Raw genomic sequence first — 16,578 nt, forward strand, 5'->3', positions numbered from 1 at the left:
TGAAAGTGGGCTAAGATCAAATATTAGGTGACTTGCACTGCCTCTCCCCAGGTTTTTTTGTGCATGAGTCTGTCACTGTAGTGTGAAGGACTTTGTCTCCTGTTATTGAAAATGAATCAGAGCGGTTAAGATAAGGCAGAACTGGTGTGTACCTCTGTAATTCTGCTATGTAGGAGGTGACCAGGTGTGACGTGCAGGGTGCAGGCACTGTGTGAGGTGGCCGGATGGCCAAGTGGCCTTTACACTGCCACAGGACATATAATAAAGCTGCTTTGTCACCTGGCATACTAAATAATTACATGTTAATTTAGGGGAAGGTCAATACAGGTTGGCTTCCCAGGTGGCCCAGTGGTAAAGGATTCGCCTGCCAATGCAGGAGACACAAGAGACACAGTTTTGATTCCTGGGCTGGGGAGATCCCCTGGAGGAAGAAAAGGCAACCCACTCCAATATTCTTGCCTGGAGAATCCCCATGGACAGGGGAGCCTGGTGGGCTACAGTCCATGGGGTTGTAAAGAGTCAAACAGAATGGCAGGACTGAGCACACACACACACACACATACAGTACAGGTTAAAGCAGAGTTCAGCCTGCATTTATTGGTTATCTTGCCTTAGATGCACAATAAATTTATTTTTTCTTCCCCTACAACAGACCAGGTGGTGTGTGAAGCAGGCAGGGCAGGTTTGGAATCAGATAGACCTGTTTCTGTTCAGATTCTGCTGGACATGAGGAAGGGGCCTCCGTGTCCTGTCTGTCAAATGGGGACACTGATATCCATTAGGCAAGACTGGTGTACGGATTTCTGGTAATGTACATGGAGATGCTAATCTAATAGATGCACCAAAGGAAAATAAATGGTGGTAATGAATGAGCCTCTGAGAACAATCTATTGTTGCCTGTGGGGGAAGGAAGGTTGCACCTGCAGGGAAATATCTCCTGATCAAGTCTAATTCATTGGCATTCCTCTCAGCATCTTTGAGGGGCCCATCCATCCTGGAAAATTTTCCTAGGTAAGAGGTCCCAGAAGCAAGAAGGAGATAAAATACAAAGTGAAATGTAGAACTCCAACCAAATTAAAGCATCTGTCAGCATGATCAGTTCTAAATCGAAAAGTAAACTTAATTAAAAAGAAAAGAAAACTCTTGTTGCTGCCATAATGAAATTCAGGGTTTCAAGGCTGACAAAGAGGAAGCTGTGCAGAAAGGTTCATAATTAAATGATGGGGTAGAATTATCACAGGATGTTTACTCTGCATCTAAGCTCAAATTTATTTAGTTATTTTTTGCCTTCCAAAAATAAAGGCTATAAAATGGAGCTCGCAATTAAATTATACCTGTTGCGTCCCCAATTAAAGGAATCTTGGCACATTTCAATTTGTGTGTTCCAGCTGTGTGCATCAAAAATCACACATTAGGGACTGGAAAATGTCTCTGCTAAGCTTGTTTCTTGGCACAGAACTTAAAGACCTGGAGGGTTAATAGCGCTCTGCACTCCTTCCAGCGCTGTCTTGCAGCTTTGAAGGGCAGGCAAGAGGCTACAAAGTCAATTGGCAAATGCAACCTGAAATACAGACCTTGGACTTTTGGTGAGGAGATAGATGGTGGGGGGGAGGGACCTGAAGAGAGTTCCTCTGGGGTTCCCCTGCCTCTAGACGTCCCCAGGGCACACAGCTGGGAAGTGCATGTAGTTTTGTTAACACACACACATACAGTCGTCTCTCAGTGTCTGTGGGGGATTGGTTCTAGGAGTCCCTTTGGGTACCAATTCCCTGGATGTTTGAATCCCTTAGATAAATGGTCTGGTACAATAAGTAGGGCTTCCTTCATGGCCCAGATGAGGGAATCTCTGGGTCAGGGAGATCCCCTGGAGGAGGGCATGGCAATCCACTCCAGTATTCTTGCCTGGGAAATCCAAGGGACAGGGGAGCCTGGTGGGCTATAGTCTATGGGGTCGCAAAGAGTTGGACATGACTGAGTGACTAACATTTTCACTTTTACTTTCAGTGCAATAAATATGGTTGGTCCTCTGTACCCTTGGATTTTGCATCTGTGGAGGTGGGGACAAAGGAGTGTGGTACAGGTTTCCTCTGCTATCCCAAAGCAGAGTGGGATGGTCCCTGGGCTGTGCGTCCTTCCACATACATCCTAAGGTTTTAGCATGTTAAGTTTCAAAAAGTTCAAGAAAATACATTGAAATTTTAATTGGGTTTACATTGAAATCTTTACGCTAATTTGAGAATAACTGACAATTTTAGAGCATCTTTTAGTTTCTAGACACAGCATTTTGTTCCATTTGTTAACGCCTGCTTTATTTCAAAAAGGCTTTGAAGTTTTATCCACCTGGATTATATACTCCTTTTCATAATTCTCTTTTAAAAAGCTACATTTCATTTTGTTGTTGATGTATAGAAATGTCATTGGTTTTTAGTCTATATATTGTCTAACCAGCAAAATTGCTAAATTCACTTATTACCTCTGTGTGTTTCCTGCTAATTCTCTTCTGGCTATTTTATAAGAAAACAGGATGAGGGAGTTCCCTGGCGGTCCAGTGGTTAGGACTGGGGCTCCCAGTGCAGTGGCCCTGGGTCCAGTCTTTGGTCAGAGAACTAAGATCCCATAAGCCTCAAGGCATGGCCAAAAACACAAAGAAGGAAAACAGAATGAGAGTCTTGTTTGTTTTCTTCCAATCCTAATATATTTTGGATTTTGTTGTCGATTCAAAAAGCCTCTCTGTGATGGTCTTGAGCTGCAGAACAGTGAATCCGGGTGAGCTCAAAAACATTTTGTTTTTGCTTTGTGTGTGTCTTTACCTTCTCTAGCATTTTATGTGGTTTAAAGACAGATAATTTTTCAAGATACCATGTTTTCCATGTTGTTAAAAGTGACATTTAGTTCAATATATGTTTGTTTAGCACCTATGTTACATAGGATTACGTGACAGTGTCTGCACTGAGCCAGGTGCTGGAAAAGTCCAGTATCAGGAGTGAAGTGAGGTGTTGTTAGGATACAATAATCATTCAGGGTTTAGGCAAAGTAAGCTCACCCTATTAATGGACCAACACTCAGTGTGGGAGAGAACAGAGACTCTCAGCTGACAGGACCAACTGCTGCTGCTAAGTTGCTTCAGTCGTGTCCGACTCTGTGCAACCCCATAGACGGCAGCCCACCAGGCTCCCCTGTCCCTGGGATTCTCCAGGCAAGAACACTGGAGTGGGTTGTCATTTCCTTCTCCAAGGCATGAAAGTGAAAAGTGAAAGTGAAGTTATTCAGTCGTGTCCAACCCTCAGCGACCTCATGGACTGCAGCCTTCCAGGCTCCTCCGTTCATGGGATTTTCCAGGCAAGAGTACTGGAGTGGGGTGCCTTTGCCTTCTCCAGACAGGATGAACTAGTAGAGGCAAATTGCTGGTAATTCCTAGATGCTGCAGTGGTAAAGAAGCTTCCTGGCAATGCATGAGATGCAAGAGATGCAGGTTGAATCCCTGGGTCAGGAAGATTCCCTAGAATAGAAAATGGCAACCCACTCCAGTATTCTTGCCCTGGAAATCCCATGGACAGAGGAACTTGGTAGGCTATAGTCCATGGGGTCACAAAAGAGTCAAATATGACTGAATACACACAGATACCTCAAGCTATTGAATATATATTCTCTTATGTCAGATGGAAATACAGAGAGAGATGAAAAAAATGCATTGGAAGACACGTTGATGAAACATTGTGAAGAGCTCAAGCAGTATGGAGGTTCCTTAAAAAACTAAAAATAGAGCTACCATGTGATGCAGCAATCTCACCATGGGCATATTCTCAGAGAAAACCACAATTCAAAAAGAAACATGCATCCCAATGTTCATTGCACCACCATTTCCAATAACCAGGATACGGAAGCAAATAAATGTCCATCAACAGAGGAGTGGATAAAGAATATGTGGTACATATATACAATGGAGTATTACTCAGCTATGAAAAGAATGGAATTGGGTCATTTGTAGAGATGTGGATGGATCTAGAGACGGTCATACAGAGTGAAGTAAGTCATAAAGAGAAAAAAAACTTTACATATTAACACATGTGGAATCTGAAAAAATTAGTAAAGATGCTCTTATTTACAAAGCAGAAATAGAGACACAACTGTAGAGAACAAATGTATGGATACCAAGGAGGAAAGAGGAGTGGGATGAATTGGGAGACTGGGATTGACACACATACACTATTGATATTATGTATAAACTAGGAGACTAATGTGAACCTGCTGCAGAGCCAGGGAACTGCACTCAGTGCTCTCTGATACCTGAATGGGAAGGAAATCCAAATCAGAAGGAATCTATGTATACATAGAGCTGATTCATTTTGCTGTACAGCAGAAACTGACACACCATTGTAAAGCAACTGTTCAGTTCAGTTCAGTCACTTGGTCTTGTCTGACTCTTTGTGAGCCCATGGACTGCAGCACACCAGGCCTCCCTGTCCATCACCAACTCCTGGAGTTCACTCAAACTCATGTCCGTTGAGTTGGTGATGCCATCCAACCATCCCATCCTCTGTCATCCCCTTCTGGGGTCTTTTCAAATGAGTCAGTTCTTAGCATCAGGTGGCCAAAGTATTGGAGTTTCAGCTTCAACATCAGTCCCTCCAATGAATATTTGGGACTGATTTCCTTTAGGATGGACTGTTTGGATCTTGTTGCTGTCCAAGGGACTCTCAAGAGTCTTCTCCAACACAACAGTTCAAAAGCATCAATTCTTCAGCACTCAGCTTTCTTTATAGTCCAACTCTCACATCCATACATGACTTCTGGAGGAACCAAAGCTTTGACTAGATGGACCTTCATTGGCAAAGTAATGTCTCTGCTTTGTAATATGCTGTCTAAGGTTGGTCATAACTTTTCTTCCAAGGAGGAAGCATCTTTTAATTTCATGGCTGAAGTCACCATCTGCAGTGATTTTGGAGCCCCCCAAAATAAAGTCTGTCACTGTTTCCATTGTTTCCCCATGTATTTGCCATGAAGTGATGGGATCAGACGCCATGATCTTAGTTTTCTGAATGTAGAGTTTTAAGCCAATTTTCTTCACTCTCCTCTTTCACTTTCATAAAGACGTTCTTTAGTTCTTCTTTGTTTTCTGCCATAAGTGTGGTGTCATCTGCATATCTGAGGTTATTGATATCTCTCCCAGTAATCTTGATTCAAGCTTGTGCTTCATCCAGTCCAGCATTTCTCATAATGTATTCTGCATATAAGTTAAATAAGCAGGGTGACAATATACAGCCTTGACATACTCCTTTCCCAATTTGGATCCGGTCTGTTGTTCCATGTACAGTTCTAACTGTTGCTTCTTGACCTGCATACAGATTTCTCAGGAAACAGGTTAGGTGGTCTGGTATTCCCATCTCTTTCAGAATTTGCCACAGTTTGTCATGATTCACACAAAGACTTTGGCATAGTCAATAAAGCAGAAGTAGATGTTTTTCTGAAATTCTTTTTTGATGATCCAACAGATGTTGGCAATTTGATCTCTGGGTCCTCTGCCTTTTTGAAATCTAGATTGACCATCTGGAAGTTCACAGTTCATGTACTATTGAAGCCTGACTTGGAGAATTTTGAGCGTTACTTTGCTAGCATGTGAAATGAGTGCAATTGTGGGGTAGTTTTAGCATTCTTTGGCATTGCTTTCCTTTGGGATTGGAATGAAAACTTACCTTTTTCACTCCTGTGGCCACTGCTGAGTTGTCCAAATTTGCTGGCATATTGAGTGCAGCACTTTCACAACATCATCTTTTAGGATTTGAAATATCTCAACTGGAATTCTATCACCTCCACTAGCTTTGATCATAGTGATGATTCCTAAGGCCCACTTGACTTCACATTCCAGGATGTCTGGCTCTAGGTGAGTGATCACACCATCGTGATTATCTGGGTCGTGAAGATCTTTTTTTGTACAGTTCTTCTGTGTATTCTTGCCATCTCTTCTTAATATCTTCTGCTTTTTTAGGCCCATACCACTTCTGTTCTTTATTGAGCCCATCTTTGCATGAAAAGGTCTCTTGGTATCGCTAATTTTCTTGAAGAGATCTCTAGTCTTTTCCATTCTATTATTTTCCTCTATTTCTTTGCATTGATCACTGCGGAAGGCTTTCTTATATATCCTTGCTATTTTTTTGAACTGTGCATTCAAATTGGTATATCTTTCCTTTTTTCCTTTGCCATTCACTTCTCTTCTTTTCATAGCTATTTGAAAGGCCTCCTCAGACAACCATTTTGCCTTTCTTTTCCTTTGGGATGGTTTTGATCACTGCTTCCTGTACAATGTACAAAACTCTGTCCATAGTTATTCAGGCACTCTGTCTATCAGATCTAATCCCTTGAATCTATTTTTCACTTCCACTGGATAGTCATAAGGGATTTGATTTAGGTCATACCTGAATAGTCTAGTGGTTTTCCCTACTTTCTTCAATTTAACTCTGAATTTGGCAATAAGGAGTTCATGATCTGAGCCATAGTCAGCTTCCGGTATTGTTTTTGCTTACTGTATAGAGCTTCTGATCTTTGGCTACAAAGAGTATAATCAATCTGATTTCGGTATGGACCATCCAGGTGATGTCCATGTGTAGAGTCTTCTCTTGTGTCATTGGAAGAAGGTGTTTGCTATGACCAGAGTTTCTCTTGGCAAAACTCTGTTAGCCTTTGCCCTGCTTCATTCTGTACTCCAAGGCCAAGTTTGCCCGTTACTCCAGGTATTTCTTGACTTCCTAATTTTTGCATTCCAGTCCCCTGTAATGAAAAGGGCATCTTTTTTGGGTGTTAGTTCTAGAAGGTCTTGTAGGTCTTCATAGAACCATTCAACTTCAGCTTCTTCAGCATTACTGGTCAGGGCATAGGCTTGGATTACTGTTATATTAATGGTCCGCTTTGGAAACAAACAGAGATCATTCTGTCATTTTTGAGATTGCATCCAAGTACTGCATTTCAGACTCTTTTGTTGACTATGATGGCTACTACATTTCTTCTAAGGGATTCTTGGCCACAATAGTAAATATAATGGTTATCTGAGCTAAATTCACCCATTCCATCCCATTTTAGTTCTCTGATTCTTAAAATGTTGATGTTCACTCTTGCAAGCCCTTGTTTGACCACTTCCAATTTGTCTTGATTCATGGACCTAACATTCAAGCTTCCTATGCAGTATTGCTCTTTACAGCATCAGACTTTACTTCCATCACTAGTCACATCCAGAACTGGGTGGTTTTTTTGTTTGTTTGTTTGTTTGTTTTTTGCTTTGGCTCTGTCTTTTCATTCTTTCTGGAGTTAGCTCTCCACTAATCTCCAGCAGCATATTGGGCACCTACTGACCTGGGGAGTTCATCTTTGAGTGTCCTATCTTTTTGCCTTTTCATACTGTTCATGGGGTTCTCAAGGCAAGAATACTGAAGTGGTTTGGCATTCCCTTCTCCAGTGGACCACATTTTGTCAGAATTCTCCACCAACTGTACTCCAATAAAGTTAAAAAAAAAAAAAAAAGATCCAAGCACCCTGTGGGCAGATTGCCTGGGTTCAAAACATGGTTCCTACCATTACTAGGTATGTGACCCCAGAAGAGCTACGTAAACTTTCTTTCCTTTAGTTTTTTCACCTGTGAATTCTGGGCAATGGTGTGCCTGTTTCAAAGGCTAATATACAGAGTAGGTGCCCTGACACTTAGAATGGTGACTGACACATAATGTCCAGTGCATCTTCAGTTTAGTCATTCAATCATGTCCCACTTTTTGCAACCCCATGGACTGCAGCATGACAGGCTTCCCTGTCCATCATTAATTCCTGGAGCTTGCTCAAACTCATGTCCATTGAGTCAGTGATGCCATCCAATCATCTCATCCTCTGTCATCCCCTTCTTCTCCTGCCATAATCTTTCCTATCATCAGCGTCTTTTCTGAGGAGTGAGTTCTTCACTTCAGGTGGCCAAAGTGTCGGAGTTTCTGCTTCATCATCAGTCCTTCCAATGACTATTCAGGACTGATTTCCTTTAGGATTGAAGGGACTCTCAAGAGTCTTTTCTAACAGTTCAAAAGCATCAATTATTCAGCAGTCAGCTTTTTTTTTAATAGTTCAACTCTCACATCCATACATGACTACTGGAAAAACCATAGCTTTGACAAGACAGATCTTTGTCAGTAAAGTAATGTCTCTGCTTTTTAATATGCTGCCTATGTTTGTCATAGCTTCTCTTCCAAGGAGCAAGTGTCTTTTAATTTCACGGCTGCAGTCACCATCTGCTAGTGATTTTGGAGCCCAAGAAAATAAAATCTGTCACTGTTTCCATTGTTTCCTTACCTATTTGTCATGAAGTGATGGGACCAGATGCCATGATCTTAGTTTTTTAAACGTTGAGTTTTAAGCAAACTTTTTGCTCTCCTCTTTCACCTTCCTCAAGAAAGTCTGTAGTTTCTCTTTGATTTCTGCCATAATGGTGTTGTCATCTGCATATCTGAGGTTATTGATATATCTCCCAGCAATCTTGATTCCAGCTTGTGCTTCATCCAGCCTGGCATGTCACATGATGTACTCAGCTGCTGCTGCTGCTAAGTCGCTTCAGTCGTGTCTGACTCTGTGCGACCCCATAGACAGCCTCCTACCAGGCTCCTCTGTCCCTGGGATTCTCCAGGCAAGAACACTGGAGTGGGTTGCCATTTCCTTCTCCAATGCAGGAAAGTGAAAAGTGAAAGTGAAGTCGCTCAGTCGTGTCCGACTCTTAGCGACCTCATGGATTGCAGCCTACCAGACTCCTCCATCCATGGGATTTTCCAGGCAAGAGTACTGGAGTGGGGTGCAATTGCCTTCTTGCATAGAAGTTAAATAAGCAGGGTGACAATATACAGCCTTGACTTACTCCTTTCTTCATTTGGAACCAGTATGTTGTTCCATGTCCAGTTCTAACTGTTGGTTCTTGACCAGCATACAGGTTTCTCAGGAAACAAGTAAGTTGGTCTAGTATTCCCATCTGTTTAAGAATTTTCCACAGTTTGTTGTGGTCCACACAGTTAAAGGCTTTAGTGTAATCAAGGAAGCAGAAAGATGTCTTCCTATAATTCTCTTGCTTTTTCTATGATACCACAGATGATGGCAATTTGATCTCTGGTTCCTCTGCTTTTTTGAAATCCAGATTGAACATCTGGAATTTGTCAGTTCATGTACTGCTGAAGCCTAGCTTGGAGAATTTTGACCGTTACTTTGCTAACATGTGAGATGAGCGCAATTGTGTGATAGTTTGAGCATTCTTTGGCATTGCCTTTCTTTGGGATTGGAATGAAAACTGACCTTTTCCAGTCCTGTGGCCACTGCTGAGTTTTCCAAATTTGCTGGTATATTGAGTGCAGCACTCACACAGCATCATCTTTTAGGATTTGAAATAGCTTAGCTGGAATTCTATCACCTCCACTAGCTTTGTTTGTAGTGATGCTTCCTAAGTCCCTCTTGAATTCGGACTCTAGAATGTCTGGATCTAGGTAAGTGATCACACTATCATGGTTATCTGTGTCATTAAGATCTTTTTTTGTATAGCTCTTCTGTGTATTCTTGCCACCCCTTCTTAATATCTTCTGCTTCTGTTAGGTCCATACCACTTCTGTTCTTTATTGAGCCCATCTTTGCATGAAAAGTTCCCTTGGTATCTCTAATTTTCTTGACGAGATCTCTAGTCTTTCCCATTTTATTGTTTTCCTCTATTTCTTTGCATTGATCACTTAGAAAGGCTTTCTTTTCTCTCCTTGCTCTTCTTGGGAACTCTGCATTCAAATGGGTATATCTTTCCTTTTCTCCTTCACTTTTCACTTCTCTTCTTTTCACAGCTATTTGTAAGGCCTCCTCAGACAGCCATTTTGCCTTTTTTCCTTTGGGATGGTTTTTATCAAAGCCTTCTGTACAATGTTACAGACCTCCATCTATAGTTCTTCAGGCACTCTGTCTATCAGATCTAATCCCTTGAATCTATTCATCAGTTCCACTGTATAATCATAAGGGATTTGATTTAGGTCATACCTTAATAGTCTAGTGGTTTTCCCTACTTTCTTCAATTTAAGTCTGAATATGGCATTAAGGAATTCATGATCTGAGCCATAGTCAGCTCCTGGTCTTGTTTGTGCTGACTGTATAGAGCTTTTCCATCTTTGGCTGCAAAGGATATAATCAATCTGATTTCATTATTGACCATCTGGTGATGTTCATGTGTAGATCATCTCTTGTCTTGTTGCAAGAGGGTGTATGCTATGACCAGAGTTTCTCTTGTCAACACTGTTAGCCTTTGCCTTGCCTCATTTTGTACTCCACAGCCAAACTTGCTTGTTACTCAGTTATCTTTTGACCTCCTACTTTTGCATTCCAGCCCCTTATGATGAAAGGACTTCTTTTTTAGTGTTAGTTCTAGAAGATCTTGTAGGTTTACATAGAACCTTCCAACTTCAACTTCTTGAGCATGACTGTTGGAGCACAGACTTGGATTACTGTTATATTGAATGGTCTGCCTTGGAAATGAACAAAGATCATTCTGTTGTTTTTGAGATTGCATCCAAGTACTGCATTTTGGATTCTTTTGTTGACTATGATGGCTACTTCATTGCTTCTAAGGGATTCTTGCCTACAGTAGTAGATATAATGGTCATCTGAGTTAAATTCACCCTTTCCAGTCCATTTTAGTTCACTGATTCCTAAAATGTCGACGTTCACTCTTGCCATCTCCTGTTTGCCCACTTCCAATTTGCCTTGATTGATGGACCTTACATTCCTGGTTCCTATGCAATATTTTTCTTTACAGCATCAGACTTTACTTCCATCACCAGTCACATCCACTGTGTGTGTTAGTTGCTTAGTTGTGTCTGTCTCTTTGCAACCCCATGAATTGTAGCTGGCCAGGCTCCTGTCAACTACAAATTGGCACTTACCAAGAGCATTGCCAATGACTGAATAACAAAGACATTTGCCACCTGCCTCTGTGGGAGATTGAACCCCATGCTGCTATAGCTGTTGACCTTCAACAAACCCTGAGAGAGTTCAGGGTGGAGTGAGGCACTCTGTGCTCCAGGGAATCTGGTGGGACAGGTCTTTAGATAGTTGGATGTTTTTAGGAACAGATTTTATGATCTCAGTGTTTATATCTCCTTATATCTAGAGAAGCACTAAATCCCTTCATGGTGACATCAGGTCCTCATGACTAACAAAAAAACCTTTTGAGTGCTTCATGGTATTGAACTCCCCCTTCACCAAAACCATATATATTGACTTCCCCCCACTGCTGTTTTGGAGCAGTCTCTCAGAGCTATCTGAGATGCTGCCTCCTAGGCTGAAGTCCTCATTTTTCCCCCAAATAAAACTTAACTCACAACTCTCAAGTTGTGCTTTTTTTTTTTTTTTTTAGTTGACACTCCTCTATCCATGGGATTCTCCAGGCAAGAATACTGGAGTGGGTTGCCATTTCCTTCTCCAGGGGATCTTCCTGACCTAGGGATAGAACCCAGGTCTCCTGCAGTGCAGGTGGATTCTTTACCATCTGAGCTATACAAAAGTCCCAGTCACATCCACAAGTGGATGTTGTTTTCTCTTTGGCTCCGTCTCTTCATTCTTTTTGGAGTTATTTCTCCCTTCTTCTCCAGTAGCATATTGGGCACCTACTGACCTGGCGAGTTCATCTTTCAGTGTCCTATCTTTTTGCCTTTTCATACTGTTCATGGGGTTCTCAAGGCAAGAATACTGAAGTGGTTTGCCATTCCCTTCTCCAATGGACCACATTTGTCAGAACTCTACACCATGACTCGTCCATCTTGTGTGGCTCTACACGGCACGGATCATAGTTTCATTGAGCTAGACAAGGCTGTGATCCAAGTGATCAATTTGGTTAGTTTTCTGTGATTGTAGTTTTCATCCTGTCTGCCCTCTGATGGATAAGGCTAAGAAGCTTGTGGAAGCTTCATGATGGGAGGGACTGGCTGTGGGGGAATCTGGGTCTTGCTCTGATGGGTGGGGCCATGCTTAGTAAATTTTTAATCAGATTTCCTGTTAATAGGCCAGGCTGTGTTCCCTCCCTGTTGTTTGGCCTGAGGTCAAACTATGGTAGGGTTAAAGTCCTGCTTCAAAAGGACTTATACCAGCACACCATGGCTCCCAGGATTGTTGTAGTCAGTGCCCCTGATGTCACGGCTGGCCACTGTTGACCCATGCCTCTGCCAGAGACTCCTGGACATGCACAGAGAAGTCTGGGTCAGTCTCTTGTGAGTCACTGCTGCCTTTCTCCTGAGTCCTGTGTACATAAGATTTTGTTTGTGCCCTCCAAGAGTCTGTTTCCCTAGTCCTTTGGAAGTTCTGTAATCAAATCCCACTGGCCTTCAAAGTCAAATTCCCTGGAGGTTCTCTGTCCCTTTGCCAGATCCCCAGGTTGGGGAATCTGTTGTGGGCCTTAGAACTTTCTTAACAGCGCAAGAACTTCTTTGATATAATTGTTCTGTGTTTGTGGGACATCTGTTCAGTGGCTGTACAGTGGGACTAATGGTGACCTCCTCCAGGAGGATTTATGCCACACACAGCACCTCCCAGGTCTGTTGCACCCAGAGCCCCTGTCCCTGGGGCAGGCCACTGCTGACCTGTGCCTCCACAGGAGACATTCAAACACTCAAAGGCAGGTCTGGCTCAGTCTCTTGTGGGGTTTCCAAGTCCTGGTGCACACAAGATCTTGTTTGAGCCCTCCAAGCATATCTCCTGGGTATGGGGTTTGATTCTAAATATGATTTCGCCCCTCCTACCATTTTGTTGGTTCTCCTCCTTTGCCATTGGACATGGGGTATCTTTTTTGGTGAGATCCAGCATTCTCCTGTTGATGGTTGTTCAGCAGCAAGTTGCAATTTTGGAGTTCTCGCAGGAGAAGATGAGCACACATCCTCCTACTCCATCATCTAACCACCTTTAGATGTACAGATGTGTGGAATTCTCCAGCATCCTACTGTGCTGGGAAGAGGCACCTTTATTGAGTTGTAGATGCTTTACTGGTTGTAGATTGAAGGGAAGAGACAAAAGTAACTTTTTACCCTGCCATGTTTCTGACATCACCTCTCTTTTTATTTTTTCTTATTGTCTATTTTTTACAATAAGCATGTATCACTCATGCAGCCACTGAGCTTCTCAGTTCCTTCATCTTTTAAACTTCATTGACCTTCACTGCTTTACATCCACAAGACCTTCACTGCTCTACATCCACAACCATCTGAATCCAGGACTTCACTCAGAAACACTGAAACAGACTCCTCTGTATCTAGAAAAACTTTTGTGAGAAACTGTGGCAAAACCAGCCTCTTAGTCATTGTGGCAGTAACAGGAAGTGTCTTCCTACCTGTAAGTGGAACGACAAGTTCTCTTGAAGGTGCAAGGGTGCCTCCTTGGGCCTAAGAAAACTAAGTTCTTGTCGCCCTCACTGTGGACTAGGTGCTGACATTGCCTCAGTGCATCTCAGCTCTTCTTATTTTTGTTTAACCTTCATGATGTTCTGATTCTATCCAAACATTTGTGTTTGGACTTTTTATTTTGCACTGGAGTAAAGCTGATTAATGATGTTGTGATAGTTTCGATTAACATGTAATAGTTTCGCGTGAACAGCAAAGGGACTCAGCCATACATAGACAAGTATCCATTCTCCCCCAAACCCTGTTCCTATCTAGGCTGCCACATAACATTAAGCAGAGTTCCAGGTTTAGCTCTTCTTATTTTAAACTGTTTTCTGAGGTCCACACTATGCAAAATGCTGTGGATGCAGAAACGAATGACTGAGCCCCTGCTCTCAGAGGGTTGGTCTGCCCACTGCCTTGCCAGATGCAAATATATCATGATATTCTGCCTTACTCACAGGTAAAATGTGGTAATCAAAGCCTCCATACAATAAACTAGGTAGAGAAGTAATTCAGAGGATGAGCTGATTAATTCCTCCTCTTGGGGTGAAATGAGGTAGAAAAGAGGAGGACCACATTTGGGAAGAAGATGATAAATTTCCTTCATTGTCACGATGAATGTAAGAGCCTTTGGAGATGACTGGCAGGCAGTTAGGGAGGAAGGTCTAGCGTTATTAAAGGCAGCATGAGTTCTTTGTGGGCTCTGGATTTCTCATTCAATTGTGTTTCCAGCCTTGGGTTTCTTTGACAGTCCTCTTACTGTGCAGAATTAATCACAAGTTATTTGAGAAGGCTGGTGAATGCTACACTGAACATGGTACTTGCTTCAAGACCCCCACCGCTTGCCTTGAAAGGACAGCCCTCGCTTCTCTTATTTTCCTTTTATTTCCTGTTCACCCTGACCCCAGTGAGAGTGGAAAAAGATTCATGTGTTATTGTCCTTCTGGTGGATGCAAAGGACATGCAAATTCCTGTGAGCATTAACTTTCTGCTTCAGAGAACCGGAGGCTTTGTGCTCAGGACCTGCTCAGGCTTGTCCTTTTAATGAAACACTTAGTCCAAACACTTTTATCATTAAAAAAAGTAATAATGAATCCGTTACAAGGCTGCAGAAAGAGGGTGGAAGGTTAACACATGTGAGAGAGCAGAAAACAATTCAGCCACCACAATGAATGAATACAAATTCCCTTCATCCTCCTTGAAGTTATCTGCTAAATTTTTAAAGGCCTTTCTCTTCTCTTCTTGACAACCACATATGAGTCTTAAATGAGCAGAGGAAACATGAACCCTTCAACCAGAAATCTCCATTACCTGCACAGCCACCACAATGATGATGAATGCTTCCAGGAATGACCCCAACGCCTGTGAGATTCTGCTGAATCATCAGAGATTAAATTTCAGTTGGGAGCATGTCTTTTATCCTACTCTGCTTCTCTGAAATCTGAAAATCAATTGCCATTACAAGGTGAAGAGGCAAATTCCACCAGCCACTCCCACAAGTCCATTTCATCACTGGGTGCATGCGTGCTAAGTTGCTTCAGTCGTGTCCAACTCTTTGTGAGACTATGGACCGTAGTCCATCAGGCTCATCTGTCTATGGGATTCTCCAGGCAAGAATACTGGAGTGGGTTGCCATTTCCTCCTTCAGGGAATCTTTCTGACCCAGGGATCAAACCTGGGTCTCCTGCATTGCAGGCAGATTCTTTACCATTTGAGCCACCAGGGAAGCCCAACCTTAAACCTCCTTTCAGAACCTGACATGAGGGGTGAGGACTGTCTGGAATGTGCGTGGAGCAAGGAAGTGAATCATCTTTTACAAATTACAATCTGTAACTGCGTTTGCAAAGCAAAGGCACTCTGAATGGGGGCAAGGGTCTCTTATTTGTCACTTTTTTAAAAGGTATGAGTATTACCAAAGCAATTCCATAGTGGACATGGACATGAAACAGAGGTTTAATTACTGAGAAGCTTGTCTTACCTATGGTGCCACTGGATTTGTTTATTAAGAGATTTAAAAAGCTATAAGCACTTCTGGAAGCACAGGTGCACCATCCACAGTACTGAATGCGTGATGGTTTTGAGGTGGTCTGGAGAAGAAGTGAAAACCAGCACACACTGAAGGACAGGGACTCGTAGACCAGCATCTGTCTGATTGTCCCTGCATCTGGAAGCCACAGACTCCGGCCAGGTGCAGGTGGAGGCACCCTTTGTGGTCTCACTCTCCTCATTTGTTATTGTCACAAACCACCCTGAAGTTTGGCATGATTCACTGCAGCTGGTGGCCTTTGGCCAGGGAAGGCAGGAAGGCAGATAGCAAGCATTATCGGAGAGGGTAGCATTTGACTACATATAATGTTCGTTTTGGAGAAGGCAATGGCAACCCACTCCAGTACTCTAGCCTGGAAAATCCCAGTGATGGAGGAGCCTGGTGGGCTGCAGTCTATGGGGTCGCGAAGAGTCCGACATGACTGAGTGACTTCACTTTGCCTTTTTACTTTCCTGCATTGGAGAAGGAAATGGCAACCCACTCCAGCGTTCTTGCCTGGAAAATCCCAGGGACAGGGGAGCCTGGTGGGCTGCCGTCTGTGGGGTCTCACAGTCAGACACGACTGAAGCGACTTAGCAGCAGCAGCAGCAGCAATGTTCGTTTAGAGTCCAGTCAAGCTGTTTGGAAGTTACATCAGCCTTTAAATGTATACCTTCCCTTCTCTGCCTGGATTCCAGTAACATCCAACTTAAAAAAAACTGAAGTGTAGCTGATTGATGTAACATTACAGGTGTACATATGGTAATTCACAATGTTTAGTTACACTCCAACAATGCCCAATTTTTTTAAACTTTTTTCTTTTTTAAAATTTTTGACTGTGCTGGGTCTTCATTGCTTGAGGACTTATCTCAAGTTGCTGCAAGCAGGGGCTTCTCTCTAGTTGTGATGCGTGGGCTTCTCATTGTGGTGGCTTCTCTTGCTGCAGAGCACAGGCTCTAGAGTGGTGGGGCTTCAGTAGTTGTGGCTTCTGAGCTCTAGAGCACAGGCTCAATAGTTGTGTTATGTGGTCTTAGGTGCTCCATGGCACATGAGATCTTCCCAGACTAGGGATCAAACCCATGTCTCTTGCATTGGCAGGCAGACTCTTTACCCCTGTCCAACTTTTTTTTTTTTTTTTTC

This window comes from Bison bison, unplaced genomic scaffold (genome assembly GCF_000754665.1).
Source record: "Bison bison bison isolate TAMUID 2011002044 unplaced genomic scaffold, Bison_UMD1.0 scf7180017864486, whole genome shotgun sequence".
NCBI lineage: Eukaryota > Metazoa > Chordata > Mammalia > Artiodactyla > Bovidae > Bison > Bison bison.